Below are 14,154 nucleotides of genomic sequence, written 5' to 3' on the forward strand. Positions count from 1 at the left end.
GGGGAGACAAAGGCGGTCGGGTGTGGTGCTGGCCACCCACCCCTTCGTGTACCGTGCCGGCCTTCATAGGTGCTCGCCAACAGCACTTGCCCCAACAGTCTGTTTAAGCTATAAGGGGGAAACTTTGCCTTTTTGAGAACGGTGGCGCAGTGATTAACGCACTGCGGTACGAGCACGGCCACCAGACTTCGCTTCCCGCTCACGCCGAACAGCGGAGACGATTACCTGAACCGATCCTGGGCCTCCTCGCCCCAAGTCAGCCTCAAAGCGATGTGTACAACGTCAGTGCCGGGGAGACAAAGGCGGGTGGGCGGGCGGGCAGGCGTGCTTGTGGCCACCCACCCCCTCGTGTGCATTGCCGAGAACATCTGTGGGTGCTACGCGCGTGAGGGAGGGAGGGAGGGTCGTGATTAGACCGCGCTGCTGTTTTTAAATCGCCGAATTCATCTGCAAAGAGTTTCAGCTGCGAAGGAGGCGGGGAACAGAACCCGCCCCTCCGCCCCCCTCTTAATTGTGATGTTTACTTAGGGGCGCGATGGGGGTGGGAGATGGGGGTGGGAGATGGGGGTGGGAGATGGGGGTGGGAGATGGGGGTGGGAGATGGGGGGGAGACGGGGGGTGGGAGATGGGGGTGGGAGATGGGGTGGGAGACGGGGGGGGGGGAGACGGGGGGTGGGAGACGGGGGGTGGGAGACGGGGGGTGGGAGACGGGGGGTGGGAGACGGGGGGTGGGAGACGGGGGGTGGGAGACGGGGGGTGGAGACGGGGGGTGGGAGACGGGGGGTGGGAGACGGGGGGTGGGAGACGGGGGGTGGGAGACGGGGGGTGGGAGACGGGGGGGTGGGAGACGGGGGGTGGGAGACGGGGGGTGGGAGACGGGGGGTGGGAGACGGGGGGTGGGAGACGGGGGGTGGGAGACGGGGGGTGGGAGACGGGGGGTGGGAGACGGGGGGTGGGAGACGGGGGGTGGGAGACGGGGGGTGGGAGACGGGGGGTGGGAGACGGGGGGTGGGAGACGGGGGGGTGGGAGACGGGGGGTGGGAGACGGGGGGTGGGAGACGGGGGGTGGGAGACGGGGGGTGGGAGACGGGGGGTGGAGACGGGGGGTGGGAGACGGGGGGTGGGAGACGGGGGGTGGGAGACGGGGGGTGGGAGACGGGGGGTGGGAGACGGGGGGTGGGAGACGGGGGGTGGGAGACGGGGGGTGGGAGACGGGGGGTGGGAGACGGGGGGTGGGAGACGGGGGGTGGGAGACGGGGGGTGGGAGACGGGGGGTGGGAGACGGGGGGTGGGAGACGGGGGGTGGGAGACGGGGGGTGGGAGACGGGGGGTGGGAGACGGGGGGTGGGAGACGGGGGGTGGGAGACGGGGGGTGGGAGACGGGGGGTGGGAGACGGGGGGTGGGAGACGGGGGGTGGGAGACGGGGGGTGGGAGACGGGGGGTGGGAGACGGGGGGTGGGAGACGGGGGGTGGGAGACGGGGGGTGGGAGACGGGGGGTGGGAGACGGGGGGTGGGAGACGGGGGGTGGGAGACGGGGGGTGGGAGACGGGGGGTGGGAGACGGGGGGTGGGAGACGGGGGGTGGGAGACGGGGGGTGGGAGACGGGGGGTGGGAGACGGGGGGTGGGAGACGGGGGGTGGGAGACGGGGGGTGGGAGACGGGGGGTGGGAGACGGGGGGGTGGGAGACGGGGGGTGGGAGACGGGGGGTGGGAGACGGGGGGTGGGAGACGGGGGGTGGGAGACGGGGGGTGGGAGACGGGGGGTGGGAGACGGGGGGTGGGAGACGGGGGGTGGGAGACGGGGGGTGGGAGACGGGGGGTGGGAGACGGGGGGTGGGAGACGGGGGGGTGGGAGACGGGGGGTGGGAGACGGGGGGTGGGAGACGGGGGGTGGGAGACGGGGGGTGGGAGACGGGGGGTGGGAGACGGGGGTGGGAGACGGGGGGTGGGAGACGGGGGGTGGGAGACGGGGGGTGGGAGACGGGGGGTGGGAGACGGGGGGGTGGGAGACGGGGGGTGGGAGACGGGGGGGGGTGGGAGACGGGGGGTGGGAGACGGGGGGTGGGAGACGGGGGGGTGGGAGACGGGGGGTGGGAGACGGGGGGGTGGGAGACGGGGGGGTGGGAGACGGGGGGTGGGAGACGGGGGGTGGGAGACGGGGGGTGGGAGACGGGGGGTGGGAGACGGGGGGTGGGAGACGGGGGGTGGGAGACGGGGGGTGGGAGACGGGGGGTGGGAGACGGGGGGTGGGAGACGGGGGGTGGGAGACGGGGGGGTGGGAGACGGGGGGTGGGAGACGGGGGGTGGGAGACGGGGGGTGGGAGACGGGGGGGTGGGAGACGGGGGGTGGGAGACGGGGGGTGGGAGACGGGGGGTGGGAGACGGGGGGTGGGAGACGGGGGGTGGGAGACGGGGGGTGGGAGACGGGGGGTGGGAGACGGGGGGTGGGAGACGGGGGGGGGGAGACGGGGGGGGGGGAGACGGGGGGGGGGAGACGGGGGGGGGGAGACGGGGGGGGGGAGACGGGGGGGGGGGAGACGGGGGGGGGGAGACGGGGGGGGGGAGACGGGGGGGGGGGAGACGGGGGGGGGGAGACGGGGGGGGGGGAGACGGGGGGGGGGGAGACGGGGGGGGGGGAGACGGGGGGGGGGAGACGGGGGGGGGGGAGACGGGGGGGGGGGAGACGGGGGGTGGGAGACGGGGGGTGGGAGACGGGGGGTGGGAGACGGGGGGTGGGAGACGGGGGGTGGGAGACGGGGGGTGGGAGACGGGGGGTGGGAGACGGGGGGTGGGAGACGGGGGGTGGGAGACGGGGGGTGGGAGACGGGGGGTGGGAGACGGGGGGTGGGAGACGGGGGGTGGGAGACGGGGGGTGGGAGACGGGGGGTGGGAGACGGGGGGTGGGAGACGGGGGGTGGGAGACGGGGGGTGGGAGACGGGGGGTGGGAGACGGGGGGTGGGAGACGGGGGGTGGGAGACGGGGGGTGGGAGACGGGGGGTGGGAGACGGGGGGTGGGAGACGGGGGGTGGGAGACGGGGGGTGGGAGACGGGGGGTGGGAGACGGGGGGGGGGAGACGGGGGGGGGGAGACGGGGGGGGGGAGACGGGGGGGGGGGAGACGGGGGGGGGGAGACGGGGGGGGGGGAGACGGGGGGGGGGAGACGGGGGGGGGGAGACGGGGGGGGGGAGACGGGGGGGGGGAGACGGGGGGGGGGAGACGGGGGGGGGGGAGACGGGGGGGGGGAGACGGGGGGGGGGAGACGGGGGGGGGGGAGACGGGGGGGGGAGACGGGGGGGGGGAGACGGGGGGGGGGAGACGGGGGGGGGGGAGACGGGGGGGGGGAGACGGGGGGGGGGAGACGGGGGGGGGGAGACGGGGGGGTGGGAGACGGGGGGTGGGAGACGGGGGGTGGGAGACGGGGGGTGGGAGACGGGGGGTGGGAGACGGGGGGTGGGAGACGGGGGGTGGGAGACGGGGGGTGGGAGACGGGGGGTGGGAGACGGGGGGTGGGAGACGGGGGGTGGGAGACGGGGGGTGGGAGACGGGGGGTGGGAGACGGGGGGTGGAGACGGGGGGGTGGGAGACGGGGGGTGGGAGACGGGGGGTGGGAGACGGGGGGTGGGAGACGGGGGGTGGGAGACGGGGGGTGGGAGACGGGGGGTGGGAGACGGGGGGTGGGAGACGGGGGGTGGGAGACGGGGGGTGGGAGACGGGGGGTGGGAGACGGGGGGTGGGAGACGGGGGGTGGGAGACGGGGGGTGGGAGACGGGGGGTGGGAGACGGGGGGTGGGAGACGGGGGGTGGGAGACGGGGGGTGGGAGACGGGGGGTGGGAGACGGGGGGTGGGAGACGGGGGGTGGGAGACGGGGGGTGGGAGACGGGGGGTGGGAGACGGGGGGTGGGAGACGGGGGGGTGGGAGACGGGGGGTGGAGACGGGGGGTGGGAGACGGGGGGTGGGAGACGGGGGGTGGGAGACGGGGGGGTGGGAGACGGGGGGTGGGAGACGGGGGGTGGGAGACGGGGGGTGGGAGACGGGGGGTGGGAGACGGGGGGTGGGGAGACGGGGGGTGGGAGACGGGGGGTGGGAGACGGGGGGTGGGAGACGGGGGGTGGGAGACGGGGGGTGGGAGACGGGGGGTGGGAGACGGGGGGTGGGAGACGGGGGGTGGGAGACGGGGGGTGGGAGACGGGGGGTGGGAGACGGGGGGTGGGAGACGGGGGGTGGGAGACGGGGGGTGGGAGACGGGGGGTGGGAGACGGGGGGTGGGAGACGGGGGGTGGGAGACGGGGGGGTGGGAGACGGGGGGTGGGAGACGGGGGGTGGGAGACGGGGGGTGGGAGACGGGGGGGTGGGAGACGGGGGGTGGGAGACGGGGGGGGGGTGGGAGACGGGGGGTGGGAGACGGGGGGGTGGGAGACGGGGGGTGGGAGACGGGGGGTGGGAGACGGGGGTGGGAGACGGGGGGTGGGAGACGGGGGGTGGGAGACGGGGGGTGGGAGACGGGGGGTGGGAGACGGGGGGTGGGAGACGGGGGGTGGGAGACGGGGGGTGGGAGACGGGGGGTGGGAGACGGGGGGTGGGAGACGGGGGGTGGGAGACGGGGGGTGGGAGACGGGGGGTGGGAGACGGGGGGTGGGAGACGGGGGGTGGGAGACGGGGGGTGGGAGACGGGGGGTGGGAGACGGGGGGTGGGAGACGGGGGGTGGGAGACGGGGGGTGGGAGACGGGGGGTGGGAGACGGGGGGTGGGAGACGGGGGGTGGGAGACGGGGGGTGGGAGACGGGGGGGTGGGAGACGGGGGGGTGGAGACGGGGGGTGGGAGACGGGGGGTGGGAGACGGGGGGTGGGAGACGGGGGGTGGGAGACGGGGGGTGGGAGACGGGGGGTGGGAGACGGGGGGTGGGAGACGGGGGGTGGGAGACGGGGGGTGGGAGACGGGGGGTGGGAGACGGGGGGTGGGAGACGGGGGGTGGGAGACGGGGGGTGGGAGACGGGGGGTGGGAGACGGGGGGTGGGAGACGGGGGGTGGGAGACGGGGGGTGGGAGACGGGGGGTGGGAGACGGGGGGTGGGAGACGGGGGGTGGGAGACGGGGGGTGGGAGACGGGGGGGTGGGAGACGGGGGGTGGGAGACGGGGGGTGGGAGACGGGGGGTGGGAGACGGGGGGTGGGAGACGGGGGGTGGGAGACGGGGGGTGGGAGACGGGGGGTGGGGAGACGGGGGGTGGGAGACGGGGGGTGGGAGACGGGGGGTGGGAGACGGGGGGTGGGAGACGGGGGGTGGGAGACGGGGGGGTGGGAGACGGGGGGTGGGAGACGGGGGGTGGGAGACGGGGGGTGGGAGACGGGGGGTGGGAGACGGGGGGTGGAGACGGGGGGTGGGAGACGGGGGGTGGGAGACGGGGGGTGGGAGACGGGGGGTGGGAGACGGGGGGTGGGAGACGGGGGGTGGGAGACGGGGGGTGGGAGACGGGGGGTGGGAGACGGGGGGTGGGAGACGGGGGGTGGGAGACGGGGGGTGGGAGACGGGGGGTGGGAGACGGGGGGTGGGAGACGGGGGGTGGGAGACGGGGGGTGGGAGACGGGGGGTGGGAGACGGGGGGTGGGAGACGGGGGGTGGGAGACGGGGGGGTGGGAGACGGGGGGTGGGAGACGGGGGGTGGGAGACGGGGGGTGGGAGACGGGGGGTGGGAGACGGGGGGTGGGAGACGGGGGGTGGGAGACGGGGGGTGGGAGACGGGGGGGGGGAGACGGGGGGGGGGAGACGGGGGGTGGGAGACGGGGGGTGGGAGACGGGGGGTGGGAGACGGGGGGTGGGAGACGGGGGGGGGGAGACGGGGGGGGGGAGACGGGGGGGGGAGACGGGGGTGGGAGATGGGGGGTGGGAGATGGGGGGGGGAGATGGGGGGTGGGAGATGGGGGGTGGGAGATGGGGGGGGAGATGGGGGGGGGAGGTGGGGGGGGGGAGGTGGGGGTGGGAGGTGGGGGATGGGGGGTGGGAGATGGGGGTGGGAGATGGGGGTGGGAGATGGGGGTGGGAGATGGGGGTGGGAGATGGGGGTGGGAGATGGGGGGTGGGAGATGGGGGGTGGGAGATGGGGGGTGGGAGATGGGGGGGAGACGGGGGGTGGGAGACGGGGGGGGACGGGGGGAGACGGGGGGGGGGAGACGGGGGGGGGGAGACGGGGGGGGGGAGACGGGGGGGTGGGAGACGGGGGGGTGGGAGACGGGGGGGTGGGAGACGGGGGGGTGGGAGACGGGGGGGTGGGAGACGGGGGGGTGGGAGACGGGGGGGTGGGAGACGGGGGGGTGGGAGACGGGGGGGTGGGAGACGGGGGGTGGGAGATGGGGGGGAGATGGGGGTGGGAGATGGGGTGGGAGATGGGGGGGGGAGATGGGGGGGGAGATGGGGGGGGAGATGGGGTGGGAGATGGGGGTGGGAGATGGGGGGTGGGAGATGGGGGGTGGGAGATGGGGGGTGGGAGATGGGGGGTGGGAGATGGGGGGTGGGAGATGGGGGGTGGGAGATGGGGGGTGGGAGATGGGGGGTGGGAGATGGGGGGGGGGAGATGGGGGGGGAGATGGGGGGGGAGATGGGGGGGGGAGATGGGGGGGGGAGATGGGGGGGGGAGATGGGGGTGGGAGATGGGGGGTGGGAGATGGGGGGGGAGATGGGGTGGGAGATGGGGGGTGGGAGATGGGGGGTGGGAGATGGGGGGTGGGAGATGGGGGGGGAGATGGGGGGGGGGAGATGGGGGGGGGAGATGGGGGTGGGAGATGGGGGATGCGGGGTGGGAGTGGGGGTGGGAGATGGGGGTGGGAGATGGGGGTGGGAGATGGGGGTGGGAGATGGGGGTGGGAGATGGGGGTGGGAGATGGGGGGGAGATGGGGGTGGGAGATGGGGGTGGGAGATGGGGGGGAGATGGGGGTGGGAGATGGGGGGGAGATGGGGTGGGATATGGGGTGGAGATGGGGGGGGAGATGGGGGTGGGAGATGGGGGTGGGAGATGGGGGTGGGAGATGGGGGTGGGAGATGGGGGTGGGAGATGGGGGTGGGAGATGGGGGGAGGAGATGGGGGGGGGGTGGGGGGTGGGAGATGTTGGGTGGGAGATGGGGGGGGAGATGGGGGGGGGGGGAGATGGGGGGGGGATGGGGGTGGGAGATGGGGGGGGGAGATGGGGGGGGGTGGGGGGTGGAGATGTTGGGTGGGAGATGGGGGGGGGGAGATGGGGGGGGGGGAGATGGGGGGGGGATGGGGGGTGGGAGATGGGGGTGGGAGATGGGGGTGGGAGATGGGGGGTGGGAGATGGGGGTGGGAGATGGGGGTGGGAGATGGGGGGGGGGAGATGGGGGTGGGAGATGGGGGGGGGAGATGGGGGTGGGAGATGGGGGGGGGAGATGGGGGGGGGATGGGGGGGGGGAGATGGGGGGGGGAGATGGGGGGGGGATGGGGGTGGAGATGGGGGGTGGGAGATGGGGGTGGGGAGATGGGGGTGGGAGATGGGGGTGGGAGATGGGGGTGGGAGATGGGGGGGGAGATGGGGGGTGGGAGATGGGGGGGGGGAGATGGGGGTGGGAGATGGGGGTGGGGAATGGGGGGGGAGATGGGGGTGGGAGTGGGGGGGGGAGATGGGGGTGGGAGATGGGGGGGGGAGATGGGGGTGGGAGATGGGGGGGGGAGATGAGGGTGGGAGATGGGGGTGGGAGATGGGGGTGGGAGATGGGAGTGGGAGATGGGGGGGGGATGGGGGTGGGAGATGGGGGTGGGAGATGGGGGGAGGAGATGGGGGTGGGAGATGGGGGTGGGTGATGGGGGTGGGAGATGGGGGTGGGTGATGGGGGGGGGGAGATGGGGGGTGGGAGATGGGGGGTGGGAGATGGGAGTGGGAGATGGGGGGGAGATGGAGGTGGGAGATGGGAGTGGGAGATGGGGGGGGGGATGGGGGTGGGAGATGGGGGTGGGAGATGGGGGGGGGAGATGGGGGTGGGAGATGGGGGGGGGAGATGGGGGTGGGAGATGGGGGTGGGAGATGGGGGGGGAGATGGGGGTGGGAGATGGGGGTGGGAGATGGGGGGAGATGGGGGTGGAGATGAGAGTGGGAGATGGGGGGGGATGGGGGTGGGAGATGGGGGTGGGAGATGGGGGTGGGAGATGGGGGGGGGAGATGGGGGGGGGATGGGGTGGGAGAAGGGGGTGAGAGATGGGGGTGGGAGATGGGGGTGGGAGATGGGGGTGGGAGATGGGGGTGGAGATGGGGGTGGGAGATGGGGGTGGGAGATGGGGGTGGGAGATGGGGGGGGGAGATGGGGGGTGGGAGATGGGGGGGGGAGATGGGGGTGGGAGATGGGGGGTGGGAGATGGGGGGGGAGATGGGGGGTGGGAGATGGGGGTGGGAGATGGGGTGGAGATGGGGGTGGTAGATGGGGGTGGGAGATGGGGGTGGGAGATGGGGGTGGGAGATGGGGGGTGGGAGATGGGGGTGGAGATGGGGGTGGGAGATGGGGGTGGGGGGGAGATGGGGGGGGGATGGGGGTGGGAGATGGGGGGGGGAGATGGGGGGGGGTGGGGGGTGGAGATGTTGGGTGGAGATGGGGGGGGGAGATGGGGGGGGGGAGATGGGGGGGGGGGATGGGGGTGGGAGATGGGGGTGGGAGATGGGGGTGGGAGATGGGGGTGGGAGATGGGGGTGGGAGATGGGGGTGGGAGATGGGGGGGGGGAGATGGGGGTGGGAGATGGGGGGGGGAGATGGGGGTGGGAGATGGGGGGGGGAGATGGGGGGGGGATGGGGGGGGGAGATGGGGGGGGAGATGGGGGGGGGATGGGGGTGGGAGATGGGGGGTGGGAGATGGGGGTGGGAGATGGGGGTGGGAGATGGGGGTGGGAGATGGGGGTGGGAGATGGGGGGGGAGATGGGGGGTGGGAGATGGGGGGGGGAGATGGGGGTGGGAGATGGGGGTGGGAAATGGGGGGGAGATGGGGGTGGGAGATGGGGGGGGGAGATGGGGGGTGGGAGATGGGGGGGGGAGATGGGGGTGGGAGATGGGGGGGGGAGATGAGGGTGGGAGATGGGGGTGGGAGATGGGGGTGGGAGATGGGAGTGGGAGATGGGGGGGGGATGGGGGTGGGAGATGGGGGTGGGAGATGGGGGGAGGAGATGGGGGTGGGAGATGGGGGTGGAGATGGGGGTGGGAGATGGGGGTGGGAGATGGGGGGGGGAGATGGGGGGGTGGGAGATGGGGGGTGGAGATGGGAGTGGGAGATGGGGGGGAGATGGAGGTGGGAGATGGGAGTGGGAGATGGGGGGGGGGATGGGGGTGGGAGATGGGGGTGGGAGATGGGGGGGGGAGATGGGGGTGGGAGATGGGGGGGGAGATGGGGGTGGGAGATGGGGGTGGGAGATGGGGGGGGAGATGGGGGTGGGAGATGGGGGGTGGGAGATGGGGGTGGGAGATGAGAGTGGGAGATGGGGGGGGATGGGGGTGGAGATGGGGGTGGGAGATGGGGGTGGGAGATGGGGGGGGAGATGGGGGGGGGGATGGGGGTGGGAGAAGGGGGTGTGAGATGGGGGTGGGAGATGGGGGTGGGTGATGGGGTGGGAGATGGGGTGGGAGATGGGGGTGGGAGATGGGGGTGGGAGATGGGGGTGGGAGATGGGGGGGGGGAGATGGGGGGTGGGAGATGGGGGGGGGAGATGGGGGTGGGAGATGGGGGGTGGGAGATGGGGGGGGAGATGGGGGGTGGGTGATGGGGGGTGGGAGATGGGGGTGGGAGATGGGGGTGGTAGATGGGGGTGGGAGATGGGGGTGGGAGATGGGGGTGGGAGATGGGGGTGGGAGATGGGGGTGGAGATTGGGGGTGGGAGATGGGGGTGGGAGATGGGGGTGGGGGGGCGTACATTGTTGGGAGTGGGCCACCAACACACCGTTGGCGATTATCTGAACCGGTCCTGGGCCTCCCCTAGGTCGACTTAGCCTCAAGGGCGGCCCGGCGTACTGCTGGCCAACCACCCCCTCGTGTGCCTTGCCGGCCTTCATAGATGCCACTCGTTTATAGCACTTGCCCCAACATTATTTTCAGGCTATACGGGGATCTTTGTTTTTTGTTCATTGTTCCGGCGGATGGTCACGCAACTCGTTCACGTTGAGTGTCGTCACGAGGCCGGGGCAGTGTCAGGCCAATCTGATTCCCTCTCTCCCCTCTCTCCCCCCTCTCTCTCACCTCTCTCCTTCTCTCTCTCTCTCTCACCCACCTCTCCATCTCTGACGCTCTCTCTCCCCACCCCTCTCTCTCGCCCTCTCTCTCCCACGCGGCCGTTGCTACGAACTTCCGGTCCACGTAAATTAGACCCCGGCTCTCGCCTTTTACCGCCGGGTTTGTGTTCTTGTTTTTGTACACACGGTTGATGCTGCATTGTTTGTGTCTGTTTCACAGACGGTACCCCCGCTCGTCTCCTGCCCCTGATGTAATGTTTCCTTTAATAATACATTTTCGCATGTTTAATATTATTATTCATTGCACACGCACAGCCTTTAAATGCGCACACACGTGTGTGAATGCGTGTGTAAATGAACACGTGTTCGTGTATTTATGGGCGGCATGGATCGCTCCCACTCACACGCGCATACACACACACACACGTGTTCATTTACGCACGTGTTCATTTAGGTACGTGTTCATTTGGGCACGTGTTTTTTCACGCACGTGTTCATTGACGCACGTGTTCATTGACACACGTGTCCATTGACGCACGTGTTCATTGACACACGTGTTCATTTCCGCACGTGTTCATTGACGCACGTGTTCATTTACACGCGTGTTCATTTACACACGTGTCCATTGACGCACGTGTTCATTTCCGCACGTGTTCATTGACGCACGTGTTCATTTACACGCGTGTTCATTTACACACGTGTCCATTGACGCACGTGTTCCTTTGCGCACTTGTTCCTTTGCGCACGTGTTCATTGACGCACGTGTTCATTGACGCACGTGTCCATTTACACACGTGTTCATTTACACGTGCTCATTGACGCACGTGTCCATTGACGCACGTGTCCATTGACGCACGTGTCCATTGACGCACGTGTCCATTGACGCACGTGGTCATTGACGCACGTGTTCATTGACGCACGTGTTCATTGACGCACGTGTCCATTGACGCACGTGTTCATTGACGCACGTGTTCATTTACGCACGTGTCCATTGACGCACGTGTTCATTGACGCACGTGTTCATTGACGCACGTGTTCATTTACACGCGTGTTCATTTACACACGTGTCCATTGACGCACGTGTTCATTTCCGCACGTGTTCATTGACGCACGTGTTCATTTACACGCGTGTTCATTTACACACGTGTCCATTGACGCACGTGTTCCTTTGCGCACTTGTTCCTTTGCGCACGTGTTCATTGACGCACGTGTTCATTGACGCACGTGTCCATTTACACACGTGTTCATTTACACGTGCTCATTGACGCACGTGTCCATTGACGCACGTGTCCATTGACGCACGTGTCCATTGACGCACGTGTCCATTGACGCACGTGGTCATTGACGCACGTGTTCATTGACGCACGTGTTCATTGACGCACGTGTCCATTGACGCACGTGTTCATTGACGCACGTGTTCATTTACGCACGTGTCCATTGACGCACGTGTTCATTGACGCACGTGTTCATTGACGCACGTGTTCATTTACACACGTGTTCATTGACGCACGTTTCATTGACACACGTGTTCATTTACGCACGTGTCCATTGACGCACGTGTTCATTGACGCACGTGTTCATTGACGCACGTGTTCATTTACACACGTGTTCATTGACGCACGTTTCATTGACACACGTGTCCATTGACGCACGTGTTCATTGACGCACGTGTTCATTTACACACGTGTTCATTGACGCACGTTTCATTGACACACGTGTTCATTGACACACGTGTTCATTGACACACGTGTTCATTGACGCACGTGTTCATTGACGCACGTGTTCATTGACACACGTGTCCATTTACGCACGTGTTCATTGACACACGTGTTCATTGACGCACGTGTTCATTGACGCACGCGTTCATTGACGCACGTGTTCATTGACGCACGTGTTCATTGACGCACGTGTTCATTGACGCACGTGTTCATTGACGCACGTGTTCATTGACACACGTGTTCATTGACACACGTGTTCATTTGCGCACGTGTTCATTGACGCACGTGTTCATTGACGCACGTGTCCATTGACGCACGTGTTCCCCCTATTCGGCACGTGTTTATTCCGTGTTCTCCGGTATCCTCCTCCCATAGTTAAAACCACACTCACAGTGGAACTGATATTCGCCAAAATCCCACGTCCATTGAACCCCGAGAAAGTCCCCTGCAAGTCACTCAACTGGCATCACCCAGGAGCAGCATCGGCGGCCGCATGGCGCCCCCCTACTGCGGAAACTTCTCGGAACCCTCGAGACTCGGCAAGGCCCTCCTGATGATAACAATACTGGCTATGAAGGCCGGTGGCTAAGGCACACTCAATCCCGCTACGTCACGCACCATTAAACACCATCACATACCATCACATCCCACTACGCACCATCACACACCATCACACACCATCACATCCCACTACGCGCCATCACACACCATCACGCACCATCACGCGAAACTACGCACCATCACGCACCATCACGCACCATCACACTTTGCACTAAGGGATGGTAGCACTTGCCTCCCGGTGCTAGTATCAACTGCACACCGCACCACCTACTCATTTAAGGCTGAGTGGACCTAGTGGAAGCCCGGGACTGGTTTTCCGATGTTAGCCCTGGCTGGGTGTGTAGTGCGGTGCGCTAACTACTGTTCCACCGCTCAACACACACACGTCTATACACAAAGACAAATATCCCCCGTATAGCCTTAACAGACTGTTGGGGCAAGTGCTGTTAGCGAGCACCTATGAAGGCCTGTACAGCACACGAGGGGGTGAGTGGCCAACACCACGCCCGGCCGCCTTTGTCTCCCCAGTGGCGATGTTTACACACCGCACCAGTTACTCGTTTGAGGCTGAGTCGACCTAGGGGAGGCCCAGGACCGTTGGAGACAATCGTCACTGGTGTTGGCCGTGAGCGGGTCACCGTGTTTGTAGCGCAGACACACACTCCCCCAATCACACACACAGCAACAAAAGCTATTCGCCACTAAGTGGCGGTGAAGTCACCACAGCGCTTGTGCCAGGCTATGTGCACGTTGAGGCCACATGAAGTGTCGAACGCCTGCTGGCAGGAGGTCACGGGGCAGACCCAGTTGCTACGGGTCGACTGACTGAGATGACTAATGCACCACCTGTGTCCCCTATTGTGCCTTGCTGTGCTTTAGCCACCCGGCGCTCCGCTCGTTGTTGTGAGCGTCGCTCCTCCACCCTTCGTTGTTGTTGGAGGGCGACTGCCTCCAACTGCCCAGTAGCATCCTTCACGAGCCTCCTCCACAGAGGCCGATCTTGACATCGCTGGTACCAGTCATCCGCAAGTCCACTCAGCTCCACGTCCTCCTGTACCACATCACTCCATCTCTCCTCTAGCCCGTGCCAGGCCCGTTTAGCCCCCTGGATCCGGCCGAACAAAAGCTGTTTAGCCATGCGGTGGCTGGGCATGCGGGATACATGACCCAGCCAACGCAGCCTTGCCTGCCAGAGGAGCTCACCGATGGGACTTTGTCCAGATCTTTAAAGGATTTGTGAACTCCTCACACAATCCAGCCTGGTTAAACCCAGGATGGATCGTAGGCTTGCCAGCCTAAATGTTTCTAAACGGCGAAGATGTTACATTAGTTGGGTCCACGTTTCGCAAGCGTAACGAAGGGAGGGAATGACTGTGGCCGAGAAGACCTTAAACTTCGTGCAGAGCAACAGACCAGATAGCATCCACACAGCGATACGCAACCGATGAAAAGATATTGCCACTCGACTGATTCGGAGTGAGACCTCTGCTGTTAAACCGAAGCCGGTCATGAGCACGACTGCCCCATCACCAATTGGGAGTTGTGGGGGTGGAGTGTCCGATGGTACAAAATACCCAGGCAGGTGCTTAGTTGTGGTGGGGCTGATGGTAAGGCCCCACCTCTTAGTGGCAAGCTCCAGGTTCAGCAGCAGCGCCT

The sequence above is a fragment of the Lampetra fluviatilis genome, chromosome 36, assembly GCF_964198595.1.
Source record: "Lampetra fluviatilis chromosome 36, kcLamFluv1.1, whole genome shotgun sequence".
Taxonomy (NCBI): Eukaryota; Metazoa; Chordata; class Hyperoartia; order Petromyzontiformes; family Petromyzontidae; genus Lampetra; species Lampetra fluviatilis.